At 34.8% G+C, this 26679-nt stretch overlaps 1 protein-coding gene and 1 pseudogene across 1 annotated transcript in view; one reads left to right on the top strand and one right to left on the bottom strand.

Moving 5' to 3' along the window:
• Positions 1-26679, bottom strand: part of Negr1 (neuronal growth regulator 1) — an 845456-nt gene that overhangs the window by 123154 nt on the left and 695623 nt on the right. The gene's annotated exons all lie outside the window — the stretch shown is intronic.
• Positions 5903-6082, top strand: LOC141425111 (U2 spliceosomal RNA; annotated as a pseudogene).

The following is a 26679-nucleotide window of genomic DNA, read 5'->3' as shown; positions in this document are numbered from 1 at the left end:
AGACCACTGCATCCCACTGTCTAATACATACACATGCTCCTGTCCATAGAAAATGTAGATTCTATCTCTTCTGATAACCTTAGGCATATGACTCTAATGCAAGCACTGAATGTCACTTTTTGATATATAATTAATAGGTTATAATTGTTGGTCCACACTACTTCACTGGATTATTTTTGTTTCCATTACTATTGTTTAAAAATGGTTTAACCCAGTGATTAATAATAATTGCTAACAATAGAGGTTCTGGACAAAGCTTACTTAGAACCAAATCCTACCTCCAATATTCAGAAGCTACTTCCCTGCTCTAAGTTTGTGCATATATAAATGAAGATAATGATAATACCTACTATACAATATTGTAGTGAAAGTAAGTGAGCTACCTCGCACAAATCACTCAGCACAGTGACTATCTGGGAAATAATCATGTCTCTGTAAATGTTGGTTCATTTTTTAATTGAAGTTATGATAAATAACTTTAAAACTATTCAGCACAATCAACATTTTATGCTGTTATAAATGACCATCATACAATTCAACTTTAAAAGTAATTTTTTTCTCAAGGAACCATTTCTATTAGTAAAAAGATTGCAAAAATATTTCCAAATGTCTAAAAAGGTAAGCCTACATATTATCATTAGCTCCATTGAACTACCAAAATTTTTCTGTAACTTTACAAATGCACAAGATATTTTGCTTTTATTTTGTGGTAACAGCTTTGTGCTATATGCAGCAATTGTTTGCAGATATTTGAAGAATATGTGTATAATGGAATAAAGGAAGAGTCACAGAGGGTCTAAGAATTAGAATATTGCCATAATTATCTGTACACATGTATATCTCCAGAATCCATTTGAAGTCATAGCCCTATTTACAAGTACAAACTGATGCATATCTATTATTGTTGAGGTTTGGGTATGGAGCATCCTTCCAAAGGCTTGTTTGCTGGAGGTTTGGTTCTCAACATAGCAGTGTTCAGAGGTGGGGCTTTTGGGAAGTTATTGGATCACAAGGATCACAAGAGCTCTAACTTCATCAGTGGATTAACCCACTGAAGGAATCATAACTTGATAAGGTATACTTTGTCCCCAGCCCCTTTTGTTTCTCTCTGCCTGCTTCCCAGCTGCCGTGAGGTGAGCAGTTTCCTCTGCCATATGTTCCCACTTCCATGATATTCTGCCTCAGGCTCCAAGCAATAGAGTCAGTCAACCATGAAATAAAACTTCTGAAACCATGATTCGTAATAAATCTTTCCTTCTTTTAAGTTGTTTATGTCAGGAATTTGTCATAGTTACAAAAGACAGACTAACACAATTATCATCCTGGTAAATATTCTGAGACATTGTAAATATTGTCATACTTAATTTTCATCAAAACTACTTTTTTAGTGTAAAAACATACTGAGTTAACCAAAAATTACTGTTTTGAGTGACAAAAATGTTTTCTGCAGTAACAAAGGAGCAATAATCAAAATGATAAATTCATGCCTTATAAAGCAACTTTCTAGACTTATATTCAAAGTTGCTGGAATATATTTCCCTTCTGGATGGAAAAATTTTGTAAGACTTTGGTACATTCTATAAGATACAACCAACTGGATATTTGTGCCAGATTTCTTCTAGGTAAATTTAACACATTTCAGTAAACAAAATTGAGACAAAAGGTCATTTAGGTATGCTGGATTTCAGTGAGTATTTTGAATAGCACTTTGAGACAAAGGCTGACTTTCTTCATTGTATAGATATTACTTTCTGGATAGAATCTATGAGTCAAGTATTATTCATGAAACATTCTTCCCCAAATCACAGAAGAATGCATTTCAAATTTCAGCAAATATACTTGGTTTCATTTCTGATACAAATAATAATGTAAATAAAAATAAGGGAAATGTCATGGACACAAGAATTCAAAAGAGACATATTAGTCACTTACATAATAAAGTAAGTCCTTTTTATTGATATTATAAAAAAAAAAAACAAAACCCAGGCTGTAGACACCTAGTAATTCATAGCTGGACTGTTTATTTCTTAAACCTACAAAATCCCAATTATTTCCAAGGACCGAATTGCAATCTGTTAGTTCTTTTCAGTTCTTCCACAAGTAAGACTATACAAAGGAATGGCTTTTAGAACTACCTCTGAGTCTTCTTGGCTAGATTTTTGAGGGATCTCAAGGAGCTGGTAAATGGACAGATGCTTTTAGGTACCCATTCTACTGAATTAACACATTATCATTACTTGACATATTGAATCTAACAAGTGAGTTGACAAATTCAAATCAACAATCCTACTAAGACTTATTTATGTGAGGCATTCATTGCTGTATTGGAGTCAAAGAGACCTAGGCTCAAGTCTCTACCACATACTAGCTATGAGATCCTTTGCACATTATTGATCATAGGTAATATGAGTTTTAAAAATAAATAACCAAGATGAGACATCTATCACAGTGACTAGCTTATACAATAGGAAGATCCCACATTTTGTATCATTCTTCTGTAACCAGGACTCAAAATTCTAGTACCATGGATAAAAGCTCCAATCTATAGCCATCTCCAGGCCCTATTTGGGCAGTATATTTGTAAATGACTGAGTAATAAAGAAGATAAAAACTAGCAACAAAAATGGCAGTTTAAGAATGGTACTAAGTGCCCTTTTCACTGTAGAGATATATAAAGTAAGTCCACTTGTTGACCAGTGTTAAGTCGCCTACATTTGCAAACCATGGCAAAAAAAACAAAGGATGCTATGAGACATCAAAGACAAGAGTGGAAGGACACTGTCATCATGAACAGTTTCTGTGAGCCAAGTGAGTAAGAACTGGTTCAATGCAGAACCACAGGACCAGAACAGGCTGGCAGATTTGTGTTACTACAGACCTCCCAGAGCTCTACTTGAAGCAATGTGGCAATGATACAGCATCCTGGGAAACTAATGTGAGCAGAAAACCAGGCCTGTCAAGAAGCAGCTGTACTATTGGCTCAGATAAGAAAAAATACGAAGGCCAAGGGCAAAGCTGCGTGGGGTGACTAGGGAGGCTTTCCTGTAGAACTGCCTTATCATTGCCACACTGATCAATCATATTATTTTACACCTACTTAAAGTATTCTGTTATCCTAGCATTATTCTAGTAAAACTGGTAAATAAAAGAAATTCCCTTCTATGTAAAGGGTGCTGTAAAGAAGATTGGTAATAAGTAAAAATAACAAAATCATGATGTAATTGACACTATTGTAGAACTATGGAAATTAAGGCTAGGATGTGTCAGGAGCATGTAGTGGGAGAATTTTTTTCATGGCCAGAAATTTGGGGAAAAACTTTCTGAGAAATGACATCCTAGACCTTAGTGTCCACATTTGATTCACATGCATTGTTCAGGTTGATGAAAGACAACAGAAGGGAAAGTCAGATGTATTCATTGCTGGTGTGAGCCTACTGAGAATGGTGGCTACAGCATATTCTACACTGAGAAATGCCAATGAGCGTAGGAGATATTGAGAAGGCATGATGTGATATGCTCTATGAGTGGTGAGGTACAGAGTAAATGATTTTTAGATAGAGACAGAGGACATTAGAGCCTGAAGAAATTTTAGAGGTGATTCTGATGCTATCAGTTTATCTTACAGATGAGAAAAGTAAGGCCCAAACAGATATACTGATGGATCCAAGTCATACAATGTGGATTGAATTAGAAACCTGGGTTTTTATTCTTGGTCTAGTGACAATGAAGAGGAAGAGGAAAACCTTTGCCGTGTGCCACTTCAACATTACTCTAAATATGACAAATCAACGACAGTCAAGTCTCTTTAGTAATTTGCTGGGGTAAGTGGTATTGTACTTGTATTCCTGTGAGAACATTTTGTCCTGACAACTCCAGAAGCAAGGAGCACAAGTGACTAAAGATCAAGGACTTGGTGTCACAGTCTGATTCACCAGACTTCTGGAGCACATTTAACTGTAGAAAACTTTGCCACTGTCACTTTAAATATGATCTGAACAAGTGAAAATGTTATGCATTGGAATGAAAAGTGAATGTATACACAATCACACATATGGGTGATTACTAAATCATACATAAATACACATATGTTTGTGGTGTCATATGCTTATGTGTGACATAATAAGCATTTTTGCTTATTTATTTCCTCTCTCACTAGAATGTGAGCCTCATGCCTGCTTTGTTTTGCTATTGCATCCACAATGCTTAAAATATCCCTGGTCAACAATAGTGTTAATAACTATTTATGATGAATGAAAGAACACATGTACAACTATGCATACATATGTGGGTGCACCTGCTTATGTGTGAATGTTTTGGCTTAAACATATATACATGTCACACACATGTGATGGACCTTGGAAATCTGCTACAACAGGAAGTTTCATGGAGAGTAAGGACATGGAACCCAGCCAAATATCTTATAGCTTAAATCTGATCACAACATGATAGAATTTCTATTACTGAGTCCAGTGAAAGTTTCATTTTAGTCTTCAGATAAAAGCTCTTTTTATAAAAAAAATTAAGGCAAGAGTAAAGCAGTTCTGGAAAAAAATTTTGAGACTTCTTAAAAATCTAAACATAGACCTGCCATATGATCCAGCAATCCCACTCCTGGGGATATACCCAAAGGAATGCAACACACCTTACTCCAGAGGCACCTGCACACCCATGTTTATTGCAGCGCTATTCACAATAACCAAGTTATGGAAACAACCAAGATGCCCCACTATTGATGAATGGATCAAGAAAATGTGGTACTTGTACACAATGGAATTTTACTCAGCCATGAAGAAGAATGAAATCTTATATTTGCAGGTAAATGGATGAGCGAGGTCATCTGGTCATTCTGAGTGAGGTCAGCTAAGCTCAGAAGATCAAAAATCATATGTTCTCCCTCATATGCAGACTTTAGATCTAGGGAAAATGCAGCAATGTCATTGGTCTGGGATCACATGACAAGGGAAGAGCACATACGGGTGATATAGAAATAGGTAAAAACCCAAAACATGAAAGAGTTTGATGTCCCCACTCCAGAGGAGCTAATACAGAAACCTTAAAGTGACAGAGGTTATCATGAGAAGGGGATCAGTAACCATTGTAAAGATCAGTTAGAGATGAATCAACATGGGTAATAACACATGTAAACAAAAGCAATGCCAGGAATATATCTGTATAGCTCTCCTCAACTCAACTAACAAAAACACTTTGTCTTCCTTATTAGCTTGTCTCTTTTCTTCAACAAAATTAGTGATAAAGGCAGTACAGGACCTGCCTGGAACTGAGGGGGGAAGGGAGGAGAGGTCAGGGGAAGGGGGCAGGAGGGAGAAATGACCCAAACAATGTATGCACATGTGAATAAATGAATAATAATTACAAAAGAGTAAATCAGTTTCTATTATGCAAGTTAACATACTAGCATTTGACTAAGATGCTAGAATAAGTTTTCTATTCTCTTGCAATTTAATTTCAAAATGACTCATTATCATGAAGAAAGAAAAGACAGGTAACACAGGAGGGCATAATGACTGGAGATCAATGTGTCCTAATTGCACAATCTACTGTACATACATAAAAGAAACACATATGATTTCAGTCAAAATTGATTTTGGAGAACAAAGCTCTACCAAGCTCAGCACATAGAGATTTTGCTTGGTCTGGATCTTCTCGTAGACATTATTTCCAAGACCTTTAATAGTCTCAAAAATAATTTATTCAAGCCAAATATCAGCTAAGATTGATTCTTATCCAGATTACATATTTCAGAGAAGCAAGTTATTCTTATGCATACAAAAGTAAATTTCTAGGAAGTGAGTACAGGTTATGAATCACCACGTTGGTAAGTTAGATAGAGTACTCAGCCATTCAAATTAGTAGACTTTGGGCTTTATAAAAAGTAAAAGCAATTGTTTCTTGGCCTTTTGGCTAAAATCAAGTACAGTATCTGTTCTTTTCAGTTTAAAAAAATAAAAGAAGTTTCTTTAACACTGTGTATTTTTTAAAAGTTCTTCTGTTCTTCATATCTGTATTGGAAGAGGATGCATGAAGGTAACTGTCAGAAATCAACTTTACCTTCATACTGCCTTGCCAAAATTGGTAACTTCTCAAACTTCCTCCAACTTGTAGGCTTTCCTTTTCCCTTCCTGCCTACTAAAATAGTAGTGCAACAGTGTATATATTTTGAGGGATATTTGTTCAATGTTCATTTTTCTGGATCATTTACATAGTGTATTTTTTGCATCAAAAGTGTCCAGATGCAATGGGTAATAGGGAAAAAAAATCCATGCTAGGAGGCAACAACCTTTGGAACAGGTACTGTACAAGCACTCCTGGCACCTAAGAAACAACAAACATTTACTAGATGAATGAAAAAACACATGTACAGTTGCATGTATATCTGGGGAAGCACCTTCTCATGAATGAATATTTTGATGTGGACATTTGTGCACATATATGTGCCATGCACATTCACTAGTTTAGTAACTTTGACCAAGTCACACATGCTTTGAGCCTCACTTTCTCACCTAGAAAAATGGAGAAAGTAGATATTTTATCACATAGTGGTGACACTGGCTAAATTAAATACCTTCTCTGAATGTCAGTTTTCTCAACTAAAAAGTAGAGGAAATAATAACTTATAAGGTAATTATGAAAATGAAATAAATTTTGTAAAGACCTTAGCCATAGTTCCCAGCACATAATAGACATTATAAAAGTTTGTAGTTATTATTAATGTAATGTACATCACATATATGTTAGGTTGCATACAGAGAAGTAGCCCACTGAGACATATCTTTAAGTTTGATAAGAATGTAATTTCTCTCTGGAACTTCTCCATTTATATATTTTGTATTTTGTATTATAACCAGCTATATTATTTTGGTATCACTTGCTACTATCTTTCCTATAAAATTATTAACTTTAATATATAATATTCATTGTGTAATCTAATCTAGAAGTATTCTTCTTAGATGACTTCAATTATTACATCTATGGAGAGGAATCTATATTGATAACTATACAGGGGTAAATTACCATTAGGAAAAGGAATATTTTATTTAAGATTAAAAAAAAAATCTTGAATCTCATTCTCTAGTGTTTCTAATTCCCAAGTTATTTAATCAACACTTGGTTGTATTTAGCATAATATTAGTTGGTCAACCAAGTCTTTTTAATCTGAATAAATCAGAAACACTTATGACAAAAATATTTTCTAAAAATGCTCATTCAGTTAACAAAGGGTAAAATAAAAATTTGACAATAAGAATAAAGTCACTTGGTTGACCTATTAATACATATGTTTATTCAAAAGGTAACTGAATCTCTATTGTGTGACAAGTACAAAGGTAAGTATGATAGCATTTGCTTTCTAGTGGGGATATAGCCAAGTAATTAAATTAAAATTTTACATGATGACATAAAATATATAATAAAGGAAATGTATTCTCTCTCTCTTTATATATATTGCCCTTTAATCTTCAGAATATCGATCATTTTAATTTTTAGAACAATCCCAAGAAGTGGTGCTGTGATTATAATGTGTTCCTTAAATTTCATGTGTTAGAAAATTAATGCTCAAAGTTACATATTAATGGTGTTTGAAAGGTGAGACCTTTGGGAGGTGATTGGGAAGAAGGCTCTGCATTCACAAATGGATTGATCTACTCATGAATTAATAGATTAGTAAATTAATTGATTATTGCAGGACAGGTTTTCCTGTAAAGGTGAGCTGCCTGTGCCTGATTGCATCTGTTGCAGTGATGAACTGCACTGCCCTGGGACCCTGCACAAGGCCCTCCCCAGATTTAGTCCCTTGCCATTAGACATTCCAGCCTCTAGAACTGTAAGAAATAGATTTCTTTTCTTTATATATTACCCATCCTTAGGTATCCAGTTATTACAAAAGGAAATGTGCCAAGACTAATATCACCATATTAAACAGGAGAAAATTAAACAGCAAAATCAAGTCCTTGTAAAAGGTGGCATAGGAAGCAGCACAGGCAGAATTTAAAGCCAGAGTAACTTGGCTCTAGAGTATATACACTCAATATGCAAGCCAGTGGTTCTTAGAAAGTATTGGATAAGGGGCAGCCCTCAGTACAACAGAGAAAACAGCTTATAGGACTTGAGGAACAAAGGTAATATAGGATAAGTTATTCATTACCCTTATCAGGTTCCCATAGAAAGAGTTTCCCTATTGGTTGAGGCTTCTGAAAATCATTTCTAACCACAAATTTAGATGAACAACAACAAACTGGAAAACTAGAGGGAAGCTAGCCAGTTGGTTTGAAACTCTAATCACTGTTCAAATTGTTTTCATTTTTAATACAAATTTTCTGACCATTCTGGCCAATAATAACTGGTGCAGAGTGGTGCCTATCAACTTCAACTTCCAGAATATTTTGACGTTTTGATGCTTTCATATAACTAAACTAGTAGAGTTATGAATAACTTTCCTGGTCTTTTCATCCAAATTGTTTCACTGCCAGTTCAAGGCAACAGTCCCTTCTCTTGTTCTCTGATATTGTCCATCTAACCTGTTCATTTGTCAACACATAGAGACAACAGACTGGGAAGTATTCATTTGGGGATAATTAATTAGAAATGAAAGCATGTGCATTTTGCAATTTAGCAAAACTACTGGAGTGGAACAGGGTTAAGATGTTTCTGCCACTCATAGTCTTTTCTTGTGTCATTCCTGTTTGGGAGAATGGCTTCTAAAAACTGGATTTATTGCTTTGAAGCTTTATCATCCCTTGAAGGAGAGTTGACAGTGACCATAGGAATATAATAGATTGAGGAAAATCTGTAGAGATATACAACCATTTCAAAAATAAACATAATAGGTGAATAAATGGAACATTCTTCCATATCAATGTGGTACCAGATGGAAGAGAAGATTGCATGTACATCTGATTCAGCAGAGGAAAGTGAGGGAAACAGGGAAGAGCAGTGCTTTGCTGACTCTGTTACAGCCATAGCTACTATGGTCACCTGCCACTAAGATGACCCCCAATGATCATAGCTTCTAGTGTTCACCTGTTTGTACTAGGATTGGTGTGTTTGACTAATTCTATGTGGAAATAGTTACGGCTTATCACTCTTATTTGGGATAAAAAAAACGTCACTGCGACTTGAATCTTGTGTTCGTCACCCATGCCTCATCCTTTCTGATTTTAGCTTGGAAAAAGGCATGCTGTGAGCAGCTTTATGGCAAAGCCTACATAGTGAGAGGCTGAGGTCTCTTACCAATGACCACCCTTCTATCTTGGAAGCACATCCTCAAGACTTTTCAAACTTGACATAATTACAGCCTTGTGAGAGACTCTGATTCAGAACCATGTAGGTAAATCACTCTTCGAATTCTGACCCAAAGAAATGAATGTTGGTTGTTTTCAGCTGCTGTGTTTGGGGTAATTTATTATGCAGAAGAACATAACTAATAGAGTTTAGCATGTCTCTTCTGGAGATGTGGCTGCTTCTATCCACACACTAAACCTTCCTATAGCTGGTGACTTGTCTGAGCAGCAGCATTCCTGCTGCATTGGGCATGACACTTCCTTGCAATCCCTCACACTAAGTGTGATGCCATCAAATGTGAAGGATTATAATAATGAGTATCTTAAGGATTCACTCCCTAAAGCCAGACTGTGCCCTACAAATTTCTCAACTTTCAGAAAGAAGAGACAACATCCTTTCAGGGATCAGGCTCCAATCTGGATTTGACTTTATATTTTTGTCGCTGTTTCAAAGACATCTTACATTCTTGGATATTTTTGACGTTTGAATCATGTGTCAAGATGTTGTTGATTTTATGATGGCAATGTTTCATCTCATATGCATAGCAGATTGTTAAAACATGCCGAGGCTGTGGTGCTCCTTTCCATTCTGCTTTTCTTAATTTTATTGTCACTTCAGAAATAAACTACAACATATAAAGGAGCACTGAGAAGGCGGCTTTAAGAGCCCTGGGGTAGAGCTAAAAGCAGCTCCCTTGATTTTATGTTTGAGCCATCTGGTGCTTACATCAGCTACCACTTGTTTTCAAATATATATTATTTGCGACTTTGTAGAGCTGAATAACATGAGCCCCTTTGGTAGAGCAAATATTGTCAACGTACAGTGATTTAACTAAAAGAAGGAGCTAGGCATTTTATATGAGTCTGTATGGATAGAGGTTGATAGCGTCACTACACTGAGAATAGGAGAGTTCTTTTGCTAAGAGGAGTATCTAAAACTTTGTTCTTTTGGACACTGAGAAAACAAAATAAAGCTTTTCAGAGAAACAAACTGTCTCTGAAGTCAAGATCAGCACTTATTGAGTGCTTATTACATCCTTGGCACTGTGCTAAGGACTTCACATACTTTATCTAATCCAGGTCTATATTAGAATAAATTAGACAATAGTGCAATAATAAGCAGCCTTGAAAAATCAGGAAATTAGCATACCAATGTTTAAGAATTGCTATCATACCTTAATATCTGCATATCCTTCAGAGATCAAGCAAACCATGTAGTTATGATACCATGTGGAAATAAAGAGCAAAAGGTCTTGTCTCCACTTAGGAGAGAATAAGAGGGTTATGCAATGGCTTGTTTCACACTTTGCTCTGGAAAACACACCTATCACAATTGTTTAAAATGTCATTGGTCAAAAAAAGTCTTATAATCTGGCCTAAAATCTTTCCAAATGCCTGAACAGAGAGGAGAACCTGAATGAGATGAATACTCTAAGTCTCTAAAATACTTTCTGTTAAAATCCAAAGCCCATGCTCTTAAGCACTCTATGTATAAAAGAGAATTACTGGCCTAGGGTAGCACTGACTGAAGGCAGGAGATGGGTCATACAGAATCTAGTCCACCTAATAATATATTTTTATGGAGTCATACAAATATTTATTTCTTATCCTTAAATGAATGAGGGCAGGGACCATTTTACCACCATTGAAAGCTCAAGGTCCTCAGATAAGGCCAGAAATGTGGCAAGTGTTCAATAAATTTTGGTTGAAATCTATTGACTGGTGAACTGATTTGTGCTGGGTATTATTATATGCTACTGTATATACCAGGAACCAGAATGTACACTTTGTGTTACTTTAAGAATAATATTTTCAATCATGTATACTTCCTTCCTCATTTACATGGTAAAATGGCAAAATTAAACTATGTTATAAATCACCTCCCCATTCCCAATAGCAGCAGTACCATCATTCAATCATCTCTACTATTCAAGGCCAAATGGTGCAGTAGTAAGTCTAAGAATTATTTTATATTCTTCATCCTTTGCCACCCATGAGTGGTGTTTGGAGCTCTTAAACTCAGCACAGATTAGCTTTTCCATCTATGACCATTTTCATTTTCATTCTCACTGACATATTACCTTCTAGCCATTCATAGTTTTTTTCAGTCATGTTAATCTGTAAGTGGCATAACATTATAAAGTTAAAACTGTGTTGGGTCTTTAAGAACTCCATCTCCTCCACCACCTTGGTATTGTTGTTTCCTAGAAGTACCATTACACCAAAGGGCCTTTCCCAACTCACACTTACTTCTTTCAGATTCAGGGTTGAGTTCTTTGCTATTTACTGAACTTTTCTCAAATCCAGCCTGTTAAGCCGAAGGGCTGAGACCAGAGACATCGGAGATCCACATTCTCATTCAGGTCTGAGACATGTGACTTACAAATTCTTATTCCTTTCTGTAAAGGAACAGTCATAGTCAGCCCCAGATCTAACTCTTCAGACCACAGCCTGTACTGGTATCAGAGAGATGTTGCCACTGTCCACTTTATTCTCCTTATCCAAATCACTTGTTCAAGACATAGGACTATGCTTTCCCATGGTATAGGAATATCTACTCTTAATATTTAGGGCAACAATCAACTTGTTAGAAGGATTTAGAGAATTTGGTTCCTTCTGGGATCTTGAAATATACCACCTGGCAAACAGTGAGATGAACCATACCTATGTATTCAGTAGAACACCTATATCTTGGGCATTCATGTTGCCTCAGAGACCAGAATTCTAAAAAGGAGTTTGTTCTTACATAGTGTGATAGTCTACATCCTATGCCCTTAGAATTTATATAGCTATGGTTTATAAGTACTTAATTAAATAATATTGCTTATTCTATCAGAATTGCCAGTGGAAATTTTTCTACCTAAATATGAAAAGTGCAAGCATTACTTTTTTACAATATGCAAATATTAGTTTTTTGCAGTCATCTTTATTTCTTCAAAAGTGAACATTGAGTTTCTGAAAAAGATTAGGTCTTATTAGAGACAGTCATGAAAGAAAAATCAAACATACTTTAATTTTGGAGGAATTTCAATCATACTTTCTTTTACTTTCAAATAAGTGAGACAGAAAAAATAAGACATAAATTGACTAATGAACTAGTCACATAATTGAATATTTCAAAGGCATATCCAGACAGCCATACAGATAACAATGCACAGCTAAGTGTTTTTAGTATAACAATATATGCACAAAGAATATACTCTGGCAGATTCAGTGTAAAGAAAACAAAGACTGGGGGAATCTTGTCTTTTCCTGTACTTATTTATGTTGAAGGTCTTAGGCAAATTACTTAATGTATGATATACAGCTACAAAAGAAAAATTTAAACAAGGGCAAAAAATAAATTTGTTAGTGTCTCCTCTCCCAAACTGCAAATCACTCAGCTCACTTACTTCTGCTGGTCAGGATGTCAGCCTCAAAACATTTCTCAGTACAGGGCTCCAGATTTTATTTTACACCTATATAAAGTCCATTGGTTGCCACAGGAAGATGATTATAAATATTTCTTCCTCAAGCTCATTTTTAAGAATACATGCAATTATTGAAAGGATTTGGTACCTGAAAATAACCCACTTTCATTCATGTGCATAATAACAAAACAAGTATGCAAAGTATGAAAACTTTATTTTTCATCATGAATCTTCTTCTTCCTTCTCCTTCTCCTTCTCCTTCTCCTTCTCCTTCTCCTTCTCCTTCTCCTTCTCCTTCTCCTTCTTCTTCTTCTTCTTCTTTTTTTTTACAACACACACACTTTCATTGACTGGAGCCTCTAGGCCCTCTAGGCTTCCATTTTGGTATTGACTGCTTTTTCCAGTTGTAGCAAGACTCTTGGTCCTTCAGTTTGGAGAGAATCCCTCACCAGTACTGTCTGATGACTCTCCATGTCTAGTCAAATTCTGCCATCAGCCCCAGGTGGTACCTGGTTATCTTTGCCTGTGTTCACCACAAATTCTGTGAGGTCTGTTAACAAGAATCCCACTTTTATCCCTGACATTTCTTCTTAATAATTTTCCACCCATTGATCCCCACAATGCTGTTTCAATATCAACCCCTACTTTTTCTTGCTATGTTCCATACTGAAACCTCTTCCCTTATAGCAATAATTCCTGAATGAAATGTTTCAATTGCTTCAACTACTGCCAGTTCTGTGTTATCTTTGATGTATAAGTAAGCAAAAGTACATTGCGCTTTATAGCATATTCTCAGAAGAATTTAACAATTAAAACTGCTGAATCTCTAGATATCACAGAGAATTGGCAATGTCAAGAAAAGATGTTTGTGTTTGATCTAAATATAGGGACATACATTGACCTTTTATTATTAGATTTTCATAACACATTTTATTATATATAATATATAATAAAATTATATATAAAATATACCTGTATTTCCACAAAAGAATTAGGTCAACTTGCAAAAATTATAGTCTTATGATACAATTTCCTTCTTTCTTTTCCCCATTATTAAAAATTCTTCTGAGTATATATTTTCTAGAAATAGGTATTTTCAAGTGCATTCTTTCCCATGGCAAATGTTTATTAACTATAGGCACCAGAGTATCTTAACTTACAATTTTACTTGCCCTCTTTTTGAATGTCCAATCTCACCTGTAAGTTTTTCTGTCTTTAAATAATAAGGCTATTTCAAGCATTTCAGAATGAATAATTAATTTCCTACCCTGGAATCTGTCTGGTATAAAAGTATTAATGCCTGAATTAATTTTCAACTTATAACTGTTTTCATTTACACCTACTTCCTTGCTAGTTATTTAAGGCAATTTCATCTTCCCCGTCTGTGACTTATATGTTAATGTATTTCATTTTAATGAACACTCTTTAAGCTGCAGAAGTAGGCCAGACGCTATCAGAATGTGTCATAAGTGGAAAAATCTGATTCAAAGATAAACCTTTTAGATGAAAAGGTTTAAAAAGAATGATACAAATGGAGATATTTTTAATTCATAGCTGAGACATAACTCATCTGAAATATATTGCTATAATAGCTTCCATCTTTTTTGAGGAATTAAACACAAATGAGAATTCACATCTGTTTGTGCATAGTTTTGAAAAAATTTTTTACCTGAGACTATGGTTCAATCTGGAAAGGAAAAATGTTTATTTGCTGATGGTCTTTAAAATAACTACTTGTGTGACTGAACTCACATTTGAGTGTGTGGCTACAGCCCAATTGTCTTCACACTATTATTATATGTGTAATAAGTACATTTAATTAGGTACAAAATATTTTCTTTAAAATATTTGTTTTTTAATATCAAATATCTTCATCATAGGACATTTAAAAAAGATTTAATAGTAAGTTAAGCTTTGTGGAAAAGGATGTTTCATTGAAATAACTAAGTCAGAATCCTAAATGAAAATTTGTTGCTTTAATTAATACTTTAGAGAATTAATAAAAATAATTTTGTTCTTTGGATTTCATCTTTATGCCTTTCAGGCATATTAATTTATAGGGTTGACAAAAATGGTTTATTATTATATAAATAACTTTAGTTAAGCTTTTAGTCATAAAAGGATTTCACTTTTTATAATATAATTTTTTTCTAATATTGGAAAACTGGGCATCGAAAAGAATAAATCCGATGGGTCAATCAAGTGCTAATTGTAAATATTATTTTGTTAATTAAACAATATAATATTGCTAATTAAAGGCAACTTTTTTTGGGATAGAATATTTAATATGAAAATCAAACAATGGTATTATTCATTGGTTAGCAGAAGCCACTTAAATACCCATAAGGAAGTGACCTCCTTGGCCTTAGGATAGTTTTTAGTTGCCTGGATAGAAAGTTTCTGTATTAAGGAAGAATGACTCACTTAATAGTACAAGTGTGAAAAGTTTGCAAGTAGAAAGTCATGTGTTATATTGGAATTTCTCACCATCTTGCACCTTGTTATTGCCCTCAAGTTTCAAGAAGTACATTGTTGGGTATTAAATTTCTCTTCCTGGAGAGAAGTTCCTCACAGACCCTATTCTCTTTTTCCTGTTCAAAAGTTTTGGGCAATCTAGAAGCAAAGTTTGAAGCCTAATTTATTATTTCTACTGTCAGAGATGCGGTTTGAACATCATCAAGCTCTTGGATTTCTTCTTTGGATTTTACCAATAAGGTTGCAAGATATGCTGCATGTACAGCCTGAGAGAAGGCTAAGATGAAAGCAGTTCATGTACATGAAGAGGAATCTTTAGAGAACTACAGGTTTATGAATTCAAGAATCTTAAATCTCTTCAATGTCCCTGATAAAAAACATAAAGAAGTCACCACAAAAGTACTCAACACCCTTGTTTTTCTCTATCCTTCCTGAAAATGCTCCTATTCAAAGGAATTACTTTTTTCTCTAGTACGTGGGTAGGTGGCATATCTCTGCAGGAGAAGTCACTTGGAATTCAATTTGAGACAGTTACTGGCCTTTTGAATAATGGATGAGTAGCTCCATTTGGAGACTACTCTACTGCACCTCCTCATTCCCAAATTACAGATAGCAGATGGTTTACATTATACCCTAGTTTAAACAGCTAGCCATTCTCAAAGCTGTCTAAGCAGATAGGTATTTCCTACATTCCACTTCTGACTGATTGGAAGTGAATGTTTGTAGGCTTTAATTGATCTAAGTAGCAAAGAGTTCCAAGGCTGATTAGCAATGTTTACCAGGGGAGAGGAGTAGGAAAAAGCTCAGTTACCCTTCCTGCCTTAGAAGGAAATAATTTCTTTTTAAATCTTAATTCATGATACTGTTTGCTCCCTAAAAATACACATTTTCAGAACCTTTACTACTTGAAAAGAACATATAAAATGACATATATCTGTTCTCTGCTCACAAAGAGGAAGCACATTAACTTATTTCAGAATAGTTGTAACAGTATTGCTGAGTTATACACAAAGCCATACAAAGTCTTAATGTTCAAAGTTTAATATTTTGCCAAACTCTACTTTTTTCTTGGTTAACAAAGATTCATTAAAAGAAAACTAGTAAAATTGTATGCATGGCATTCTTGAATTGGTTGAAACCACTTTTGGAACTCCTTTATCCTTCTTTGTAATTGTAGGAGTCGAGAATATCTTCAAAGTCTTTCACGCTCACTGGACTATTAGTAACACATAGGCTTGATGAAGACAACCTCAGAACTTCTTTCAAATTATTCTCATGTTTCTATTTGATAATGTTCTTACATATCAGCCAGAAAAAACAGTAAAATTTATTTTCTCAGGAAAACAAATTTTTCTAGCACATATGATGCCTTGGATTTGATTCTCAGACCACAAAAATAAAGAAAAGAAAAATACATTTTTCTGATATTACATAATTCAAAGAAATATGAATATAGCAGCTTGGTATGACTTGACCATAAAAGATGGTACACATTTCAGAGAATATTGTTCAGTGTACTATAAGATGTCATTTTCTAGACCAATTGTCTTTAAATGAAAATCAAATAGTTTTGAAATGAATTCTGAGAGCCCAGATACATCAAACTTTAATGCACAACAGCAGTCTCTATATTGTAGGGAACTTTGGAGTTTCCTTTCTGGGTTATAGCATTTGAAGCACAGAACTCATATTTCATATCTCCATGAAATATATCTGCAAACCTTTCTGCCTTATGTGTCTGAAACCATCTGCTTACTGCCCAGTTAAGAGAAAAGCCAGACAAAAAGTGCAAAGTGCTAAACACAGGTGCACTTAGCTCAGTTAGTGGATGGGAAAAAAATTTCTTGAATGTCTGAAGAATTAAAACAATGTGACAATTATGACAAGTTAAATATTAAAGTCTACTAGCAATTCCACCAGCATTTGATATAATAATATATATTTATTCTGGTGCACACTTTATCTTAGATATGCACAGTATTCTAAGAACAACCATCAAAGTGCAATAAATTATCATCCTATCCTTTAGTGACAATGTTTTAAAATGGACTTATCTGTTTCATAATTACGTACACAAGTTCATAGACATAAACAAACTCCCACACAACTACATTCAGAAGAAATGAAACACAAAGGAAGAGGGAGAATTACAGTCCCAACGTTAACCTTGGGTGGGGATAAGTATTATAGGTAACTATAAATGTTCAATTAACCTATTTCTCATGTCTTTTTATGACTATGTATGGTAATAAATATGCCTAAGAAGAAAGGTCAAAGAATAGCACGTGTAGAAGAGCAAAAGGACAACACCTGAGCCAAATGTATGATTTTCATTTTGCACAAAATGAGCAGGAATGTGGAGAATGCATTTTTCAAAGAACAAAAATGCCCTTACATTAGAAAAGCTTTGAGTTGGAATGGTTTTGGAAACATTATATGGATTTATTTAAAGTACTCAGAAAAAGCCTTTTCCCCACTCAGACCCTCAAGTACTGTGAAGCCTGATAGTTTGTATTTATAGAACTATTCCTTTAAGAGAGGTACAGTTCTTTCCCCACATTTCCCAGTAAAACACAAATGTCTTTGGTACGATGTAGATAATACTAAGGAAGGTATGCATGCTTATCAACCCCTGCATACACACATATCTATGTTTATCTTTGTATTATATTCATATATGTAAACTGACATAGGTTAATATTTATATCTCCTTCCAATCAATCACTACACAGTTCATTCTAGCATTTTCCCTTGCTTATTTGTAATTTCTTTCACAGATGACAGGAAAGTCAATTCTCATTATCTATAATATGTTTATTTGCTCCACTTTAGTATACATATAATATTAGTTTCAGAAATACTAACCATAATCCTATGAAAAATGAATTTACCAACTATAGTACAGTTTTTTTTTTATCTTCAGCCTAACAGTATCAAATCAAAAAACAATTTTACAAAGTTACTTAGATCAGCTCCTTTTATCCTCAGTCATCTCAGTGTGGTAATATGATTCATTTGTTACACAGTTGGGCTCATTTGTCAGAGTCTGCATTCCACCTCAGATTACCCTGACATCCTGTTTAATTTTTAAAGTAAAACTCACCTTTTATGGCGTACATTGTGGTGGGTTTTGACAATGCAGAATTGTGTCTCCACCACTACAGTAAAACTCAGATTAGTTCCATCACCCCAAAAGTTCTCAAAAAATCTCTTTTGAAGAAAAATAACATAGACAAAACAATAACAACATTTTAAGGCTTAATAAAATTCCAAAACAGGTATGTGAAGCACCTGCTGGGCTGGACTGTGAATTTGTCCCATACTGATCTCATTATCTATAGAGAACTTAATACCTAGCAAGTCACCATCAACTACACACACTTCTCCACACTAATGCCCCTCAAATCACAGTATAGTTCAGATACCATTCTGGTATAAAATCTCCAGGGATTCTGAATGATGTGCATATTTCTTGATGTTCAAAGACTCTCAAGATCAAGGCTTTGACTTGCCTTTTCAAACTGCTGTCATTTTTGCAGTGGTTACTATATTCTATCTCCAGTATCTAAGTATAGCTCAGTGACCAGTTAATACACCTTCACTTGAAGTGTTGTGTCCATAGTTGTCCCACACATAAATATTGCCCTAGTCACTGAGTCTATGTTGACTATAAAAATAATAATAATGATAACAATCTGTATGTGAATGTCATCACTTATAAAAAACTTTCATGGTCCTTTCATATGCACCTTATAGTGATTCTGAAAGATTTTAAGGGCACCTATTATTATAATCTCTGTACATAACGATGAAGAAACTGAGTCACAGAGATTATCTTCAGGCTAAAAAGCTAACAAATAGCAGAGCTAAGACTTATACCTAGATCTTTTTTCTCCAAATTTTTTATTTGAGACAATAAAAAATTACCTAAAAATAAAACATTACCTATGTTGATGCTCTTCAGTAGTACCGCATGAAAAGAAATAAAATCAGTATCTGATATGTCGTAGGCATTGTATAATTTTACATCTCGTATCTTATAAAATTTGCTGTCATTAATACTCTAAAAAATCTTCTCAGTTTGGGTGATTAAAAAAACTATATGATCACACTGTTTAAGAAACACGTTTTTCTGTACTCACTAGTTCATTCATTATATTTTACTCTTTAAAAATAAACAAAAGAGTCTTACTGAACTGGGCACCAGTTCAGAAGCCAAATTTGAATGGATAATTATCAACATTTTTATTTAAAGGATAAAAAACACTAACAAATAGTCATTTGAAATGGAAATGTTTAGGGCCCCAGGTTTTTTTACACTACTGCTACTCCACACACCATGAACTCTGAAGGCAGTCACTGTGTGTTCAATCAAGTTGAGCTCAAAAGTTCTCCCAGTTGAGCAGATGGCTTAGTTATCTTTTTAGTATCTGTTTTCCTATATCCAAATGAGAAAAAAAAGTGACAAAGTATTCTTTTTATTTCTTTCTTTTATGAAGATGCTAAATACAGCATTCATGAATCACTGAGATGTAGGAGACTGTCAAATTACATTTTTGCTAGAGTTTCAAAAGAAGTATACTGAAGAACTATATTTTCAAATCTAAGCAATTACACTTACTTCTTCAAAGGTCATTTTTGACCAGTCTGTTCCACTGTTGATTTATAGGCTGAAGAGAAATGGGGTGCAAAGATAAACTAATGATCAATTCTTGATGTTCTTCATGTTTTGTGGTTTACAAGGCTTTCTAAATGACAAGATAAGTGCCAAGAGTTTTATTCATGTTATCCTTAATAAACGTTATAAGAATATATGGAAAAATAATTAAAATTAATGATAGAAGAAAATAATCTTTTTTCAGAACTTACTCTGATCTATTGCCTTTTCTGTTATTATTTTGATACTCCCATTTGAGATCATGAATTTTCCCTAGAATCTGAAGAGAGCTTAGTTCCTTCTTCAAAACATTGTGCATAAGTCTTCAGGTACACCTTGGTGTTTTTCTTGATTCTAGAACAAGGATAGCAAATATACTGCTGTGCTTACCATTACTGCCATCACATAACAGATGTTAATAAGTTGTTTGGTTCTTCTTCTAATGACTCACAGTTATTTTCATCTCATCATTCAAGCAGACTTTTCCAATTAAATAGCACTAAAATCTTGGTGAAAACTATACATTTTCCGTAGTATAGATTTACTTAAGTACAAGGCAGAATGTGACTTTTAAGCCGTCATTTATCTTTAAAAACAGCTGTACAAAATTACTTGACATTTAGTCTACTCATTTTCTTCTCTACAGTTGAGAGGCTTCCTTCTCTTTTCTTTAAAGTCATCTGTATAGGTAAAAGCACTGATTTGGTCAGCTTTTGCTAGATTACACTGAGTAGTCAAAATCTCAGTGACTCCAACAAGAGATTTTGTTTCTTGCTCATGTAATTTCTTTTGGGTGTGGGTCAGGAGCTTGAACTCAGAACCTCATACATGCTACCTCACATATCTACTACTGAACTACATCATCCACCTTTATGTAACTTGTTGCCTGCAGGTCAACTGAAGTTCTGATCCTACATAGTATGTCTTTTCATTCTAGGACCAAAGCGTATCATTTATCTGGCTCTTCCTATGGTAGAGGGAAAATCTAAGACAACAGTATGAGTAGTTCTTGGAGCCTTTGCTCAAATATGGTGAACATCTCACTTATGCCACTTCATTGGTCAAAGTAAGTCACATGACAACTGATGGTACTGGAACACAGGCCGTGCATGTCTTTTGAAAATGGGTAGAGATGCATTACCCTCCTGCAGGGAGGTTAAGTGAGTATTTGTGGATATAGTAAGTCCAGTTAATTCATGGATTTACTATATGTGATTTTGACCAAATGCCTTAAAAATAACAAATTTTTAAAAATCAAGAGAAGGATCAAAAACAAAAACTTTCAATTCCTACATGTGCATTACACAGCTCAGCTGATGTGGAGAAGCTCTCAGTCACTCCCACCTTGTCATCAATTGTGTTTAAATAATGTGAACACTAAATGTTTCTCCACCATTAAATTTGTGAAAATGTGCCTCCCAAAAAAGCAAATGGTGCCATTGTTACCCTAAGAACTTCAAGGGTTTGTATGGCAGAACCAAGCATGTGGATTACCCTTTGAAAGGCAGCTGGATGGATGCTCTGGGATAGAGGATTAAGCATGTCATCAAGTAAAAACAAAATAAAAGCAAATGGTGTCCCAAAAGTAAGGTAAAAGTTAAAATGTGCTTAACTTAAGTGATCAAGTGAAAATTTGAGATTTGTTGAAAGGCAGCACATCTTTAGCAGAAGGTGGGTGGCATTGTGGGGAAAATGAATCAAGCATCCCCATTACAGTACTGAACTTTATGCATCCTGATCATTCACAGTTTTTTCTCAATGGAGGTCTCCTTGGAACCACATACTTGCAGATTCCAAGGGTCTACTGTAATAATAGCATCTCCCGTAGAATGTATTGTTTTCTTGTTTAAGACAGCCTGTGCTCCATGAGATAGATTGAAACAGAGAGAGAGAGGTCTACTTTTTAGTTATATCCACAAGAGAAGATTTTCTGTTTCCTGCTAACTCTGGGTGTTACTTAATCTCCTAGAAAAACATATCTACAGATTTCAGCTGGGAGCTAGTAGATAAATGGCCAGTCCATGAACCCAAGAAATGGTTGCTTTTTCTCTGAATGTTTTTATGCTGCTTTGCACCTGGACTCTATGAGTTAGATCACAGAAAGCCCACAGAGCATTTTTGTAGAATAATGTCCTAAATGCCCACATAATTTTAATTACAGACCAAGCTTAAATGGATAATTTAAAATATGTTTCAATCATACAAAGAGAGAGTAAATTATCATCTATTATTGACTGAAAGAATTAGAAAGACAAATAAATGGTTGCTAGGTCTTTCACTATCATTTAGAGAAATAGAAGAGCCAAAAAAAATAGTAAAACCATAACGCAGGAGAAATAGGAGCAAGATATTTTTGTTGTTACATTTTCTTAATAAGGGGATGTTTGAAACAAGCAAAAGAATATAATTTTACTGAGAACATTGCCTTTCTAGTGTAAAGGAGGGTGAAGCATTTAATCAATATTTTTTAGCATTTCATAACTGGTCATGGTGGCTGAGAAAAGGAAAGGGAGGTTCATGGTAGTCAGCAAAAGGTTGGAGGACTTGTCCCAGCAGGTTGACAAAAGATGACTTGAAAATGATAAACTGTTGGTGTTCTTTGTCCTGTCTATAGGTGACAGATGAATGTACAGAGCAGGCACACAGATCAGGGGGATTAAAAAGAAAAAAAGACCAGCATCTTAAAGTAAATTTGTACTTAGACTTGGAAATGAAAGCATGAAGGCCAAAGGAATTCTGTATTTATATAATGGCTCTCCATTTTGTATTTAAAGCTTTGGCTTCATCTAACAAATCATAAGAAATGCAGACTCTCAAGTCTCAGCTCAGACCTACTGAATTAGAATTTGATTTTAACAAAATCCCAAGTGATCTGCATGCATGTTAAAGTTTGAGAAATAATGCTCCAGGATGGCTAGCCCCTTGCTAGGGAATGTCTGTGTCTTACATCACTGTCACCACAACTCATAGTTTTTGTTTCTAAAATTTAAGAATTAGAGAACTTAGTCTCAGGTCTTATACATGGGGCACAATCATATATCTAAGTAAATAGTGAATTAAAGTTTCAGATATGGTTCATGACTCTATAATCTTTACTTTTACATCTTCTTAATTTAACTTCACTTTTACCAAGGAATGGGTAAAAATGTAAAAAATGTAAACCCTGGTGCCTCCTATACTCATATTTCCTCTTGCCACCCTCTCTCTCTTAGTGTTCACAACACAAACATATACACCAGACACTAAAAAACATTTGATCACAATTCTCACTTATAGTTCAAGGATATAAGGAAAAAATTCTTACTGACAACTACACTTTTTCAATTCTGGATGCTGGTAGTTTTCCTAAAATTTGACAGGCAGCAAGTAATATGTAGACATGCTAGACTACTTATAACTACAACTATGTCTCATAAGGATAAAACTGGAATGTGTATGTCATAATAAAAATCATTGGCTCAAAGCTATAAAGAGATTTAGAGATTATCTCATTCATTGTCTTGAAATTTTAAATGATTTTCTAAAAGAACCAAGGTTAAAACCCAGGTCTTCTGATTCCTAGTTTAGGTTGCATCCATTTCTCCTACAAAGGGAAAGTTAAGAGCTAGATTGAGTAACTCTGTTAGAAATCACTGTGGGAACACACAAATTTTGTGTGGCAATATAAGTTACAGAACCAGTACTGAGCTCCTCTTCCCAAACAAACAAATGGCCAATTTATTGAGTGGTATCCAGGTAGAGTAAACTGGTAGTAAAGCAAACACTCCCTGATGGGTCCTCAGAGGAAGCCATGCTTTCACTGCTTTGAGCCTTTCTGTGAATTCTATCCAAAACCAGGGTTGGATCAGATTTCTGCTGAGATCCTACTTGACTTAATCCTTGGCTTGGGGTTACTAGAGAATTAAGGCATATTCAAAAGAAAAGAAAAGGGAAAAATAAACAGCTGGAGTTTGTGTGCTTGTGCATGCTTCTATGTATGTACACACAATAGTTTAAGCCTGGCTAAGACTTTTATGATTCACGTCATTTCTTGTATACAGACTTCATCTCAGTTCTTAGTGATTTTCAGTAATAAGCTATTTGCTTAGCAGGGAAAATAAGTGTCTCTCCCTATGATTGCCAAAATTGTGCTGGTCTCTGTGCAGAGCACATTTCCTCATCAAGAACTCAGGCCTTCTAAATAGGACAGAGCAACAAGTATTGGCAGCACACAGGAACATGCAGAGTGCCAGCTGACAATTCAGTTTCTCCACCAGGTACATAGCAGAGAGAGTAAAAGAAACAGTGCATAAGCTTAGGAATAGGAAAAAAAAATATGAAACAAATGTGATGGACAAATTGGAAGTGGAAGATATTGGAAAGCAAAGAATATTATTAGGGCAAAGGCTGAATTATTAGGCTGGATAAAATAACTTTTAGGAATACTGAGGAGGAATACCCTTTTTAATTGAGCTATAAGATTTTTTAGAGTATTCTAAATTTCTTTTTCTCAATTCTGTATAATTAGATAATATACTCTTGTTGATCTATGTCCACATGTGAGACAAATTATAAAAAATATGCCTCAGTTTCCACACAATTTTGGGGACACAGAAAACAAGTCTTTGTGAAGACAGAGATAGGGATTGGATTTATGCTACCACATGCTAAGGAACACCAAGGATTCCTGGCAACTATCAGAAGCCAGGATGCAGGCATAGAACCAATTCCCCCTGAGTCTCCAGAAGGAACCAACTCTGCCAAACCCTTGATTTTGGACTTCTGGCTCCAAAACTATGAGAGAGAATAAATTTCTGTTGTTTGAAGCCACTCAGTTTGTAGTAATTTGTCTTTACAGTTTTAGGAAGCTTATACAGATGCCTACGTGAATACTGCTTTTACTTTAAAGTGTGAATTGTCACTATGCTATTTTGTTATTAGAAAATGCTATCAACAAGGTAAAGTAAAATATTTTATAGTGTTTTTTTTATTTGACATATAAGAAAACTGAGACATAGAGAGGGCAGCAATTAGTGTTAAAATTCTTAGTCTACTTTTTGAAGGAGCATTTATTTAATTCTGTTCTCCATCATGCAGTTGCTCTGATATGAACTTTTTCATTTATTCCCAGAAATACTACTCTGTGAGATGAGTATTATGTTCTCTAGATTAATCAAAGTACTAGAAGCAGCAGAGTTGAACTTGAACACAAGTCTCTCTAGTTTGAGAGTATACTTTTTTTTGTGGTACTGGAGTTTGAATTTAGTTCCTCTCACTTGCTAGGCAAGCACTATACCACTTGAGCCACTCCACCAGACCTGTTTTGAGTTGAGTATTTTTGAGATACTATTTGCCTGGACTGGCTTTGATCTGTGATCCTCCTGATGAGAGTATAGTTTTAAACAGAGATCTGCAAATTTTTCTTTAATGGTCCAGGTTGTAAATATTTTGGCATCTGCAAGGAACTCCTCAGCAATATCTGAACTCTGGTTGTAAGTCACCACAGATAGTATGCACACAAATGGACAAGACTATATTCCAAGAAAACTTTATTTATTGGCATTAAGATTTGAATTTATATGATTTTCATGAGTCATGAAATAATATTCTTTTTATTATTTACCTTTTCAGTCATTTAAAATAGTAAAAATATTTTTAGCTCACAGGCCATACAAAATCTGATGGTAACTGGATGTGGCTCATGGGCAGTAGTTGGAAGACCTCTCTTTTAACTCTAGCAAGACAAAAAGAGCCAGTCATGAAAAAGTCCTGGGAGGTAAAACTAGAATATACTCCACTATTATATAAGGATTTTATTTATTTAAATTTAGAAACAAATATTTTAATTTTCTTTTTCTGCTGTGTTTCAAAGATTTTAAGTGGTGCATCTCCCTTATAGTGCAGAATGTAAATGTTTCCCCTCTTCTCCACACCAATGTCACAGTCGGGTTTAGTTGGCCACTAAGGTGTTTTATGACAAAAAAAGTGAATATGGTTTTTGAGTTGAGAGGATATAGGTGGGGAAGGATCTGCTCATATAGCAGTCTCTTCTTATCCTTGGGGAATAAGTTCCAAAATGTTTTTTGGAGCCATGAAACTATGGTTAGTACTGGATCCTATATATACTGTACTATGATTTGTTCTATGCATAAAGGTTAACCTATGATAAACTTTAGCCTATACATTTGGCACATTAAGACATTAGCTTCATAATTAATATTATATGAAATAATTATAGCAATATACTGTAATGAAAGTTACTGAAAATGTCTAAATTATTTACTTTTGGAATTTTTCATTTAGTATGTTCGGACTGTGGTTCACTTCAGGTAACTGAAACCGTGGAGAGGAAAACCATGGAAAAAGTAGACGATAGTGTTAAAAAGGAACAAGTGAGAATGTTACACATACAACCTGTGTTGTCTAATCCAGAGGAAGATGTCAAAGAAGAGCCATTTCAAATGGAGAGGAAGTGGTTCAGGAAAAGTAAGGTGGGGGGATCCTGAGGAGATGTCAGCACCAGATAGGATTGGGCAGACTGGAAGCTACCCTGGAGCTAGCGTCTTGTCAGTCCACCTTCGATATATCTGCAACCAGGTCATAAGCCAGCCCATCGATCCCCAATCTCCCAGCAGGAAGGAACTCCACATTTTCTTTCCTATGGTTCTTTAATTAAATATACAGAATGATCAATTCTAAGTTAAAGCAAGAGATGTCTATGTCCCTTCTTGATGCCTTTCACTTCATGAAAATATCATACCACCATAAGAAGAGGCCTCCTAATAAAATCATAGGAGACCAGGACCTCAACCTCCTGTGAAGAGAAGCACAATGCACAAACACGACATTTATGAGCAAAGGA

Source organism: Castor canadensis, chromosome 7 (assembly GCF_047511655.1).
Source record: "Castor canadensis chromosome 7, mCasCan1.hap1v2, whole genome shotgun sequence".
Classification (NCBI taxonomy): Eukaryota; Metazoa; Chordata; class Mammalia; order Rodentia; family Castoridae; genus Castor; species Castor canadensis.
Note: the sequence above shows the minus strand (reverse complement) of the source record. Positions and strands in the feature narration are given on the sequence as shown.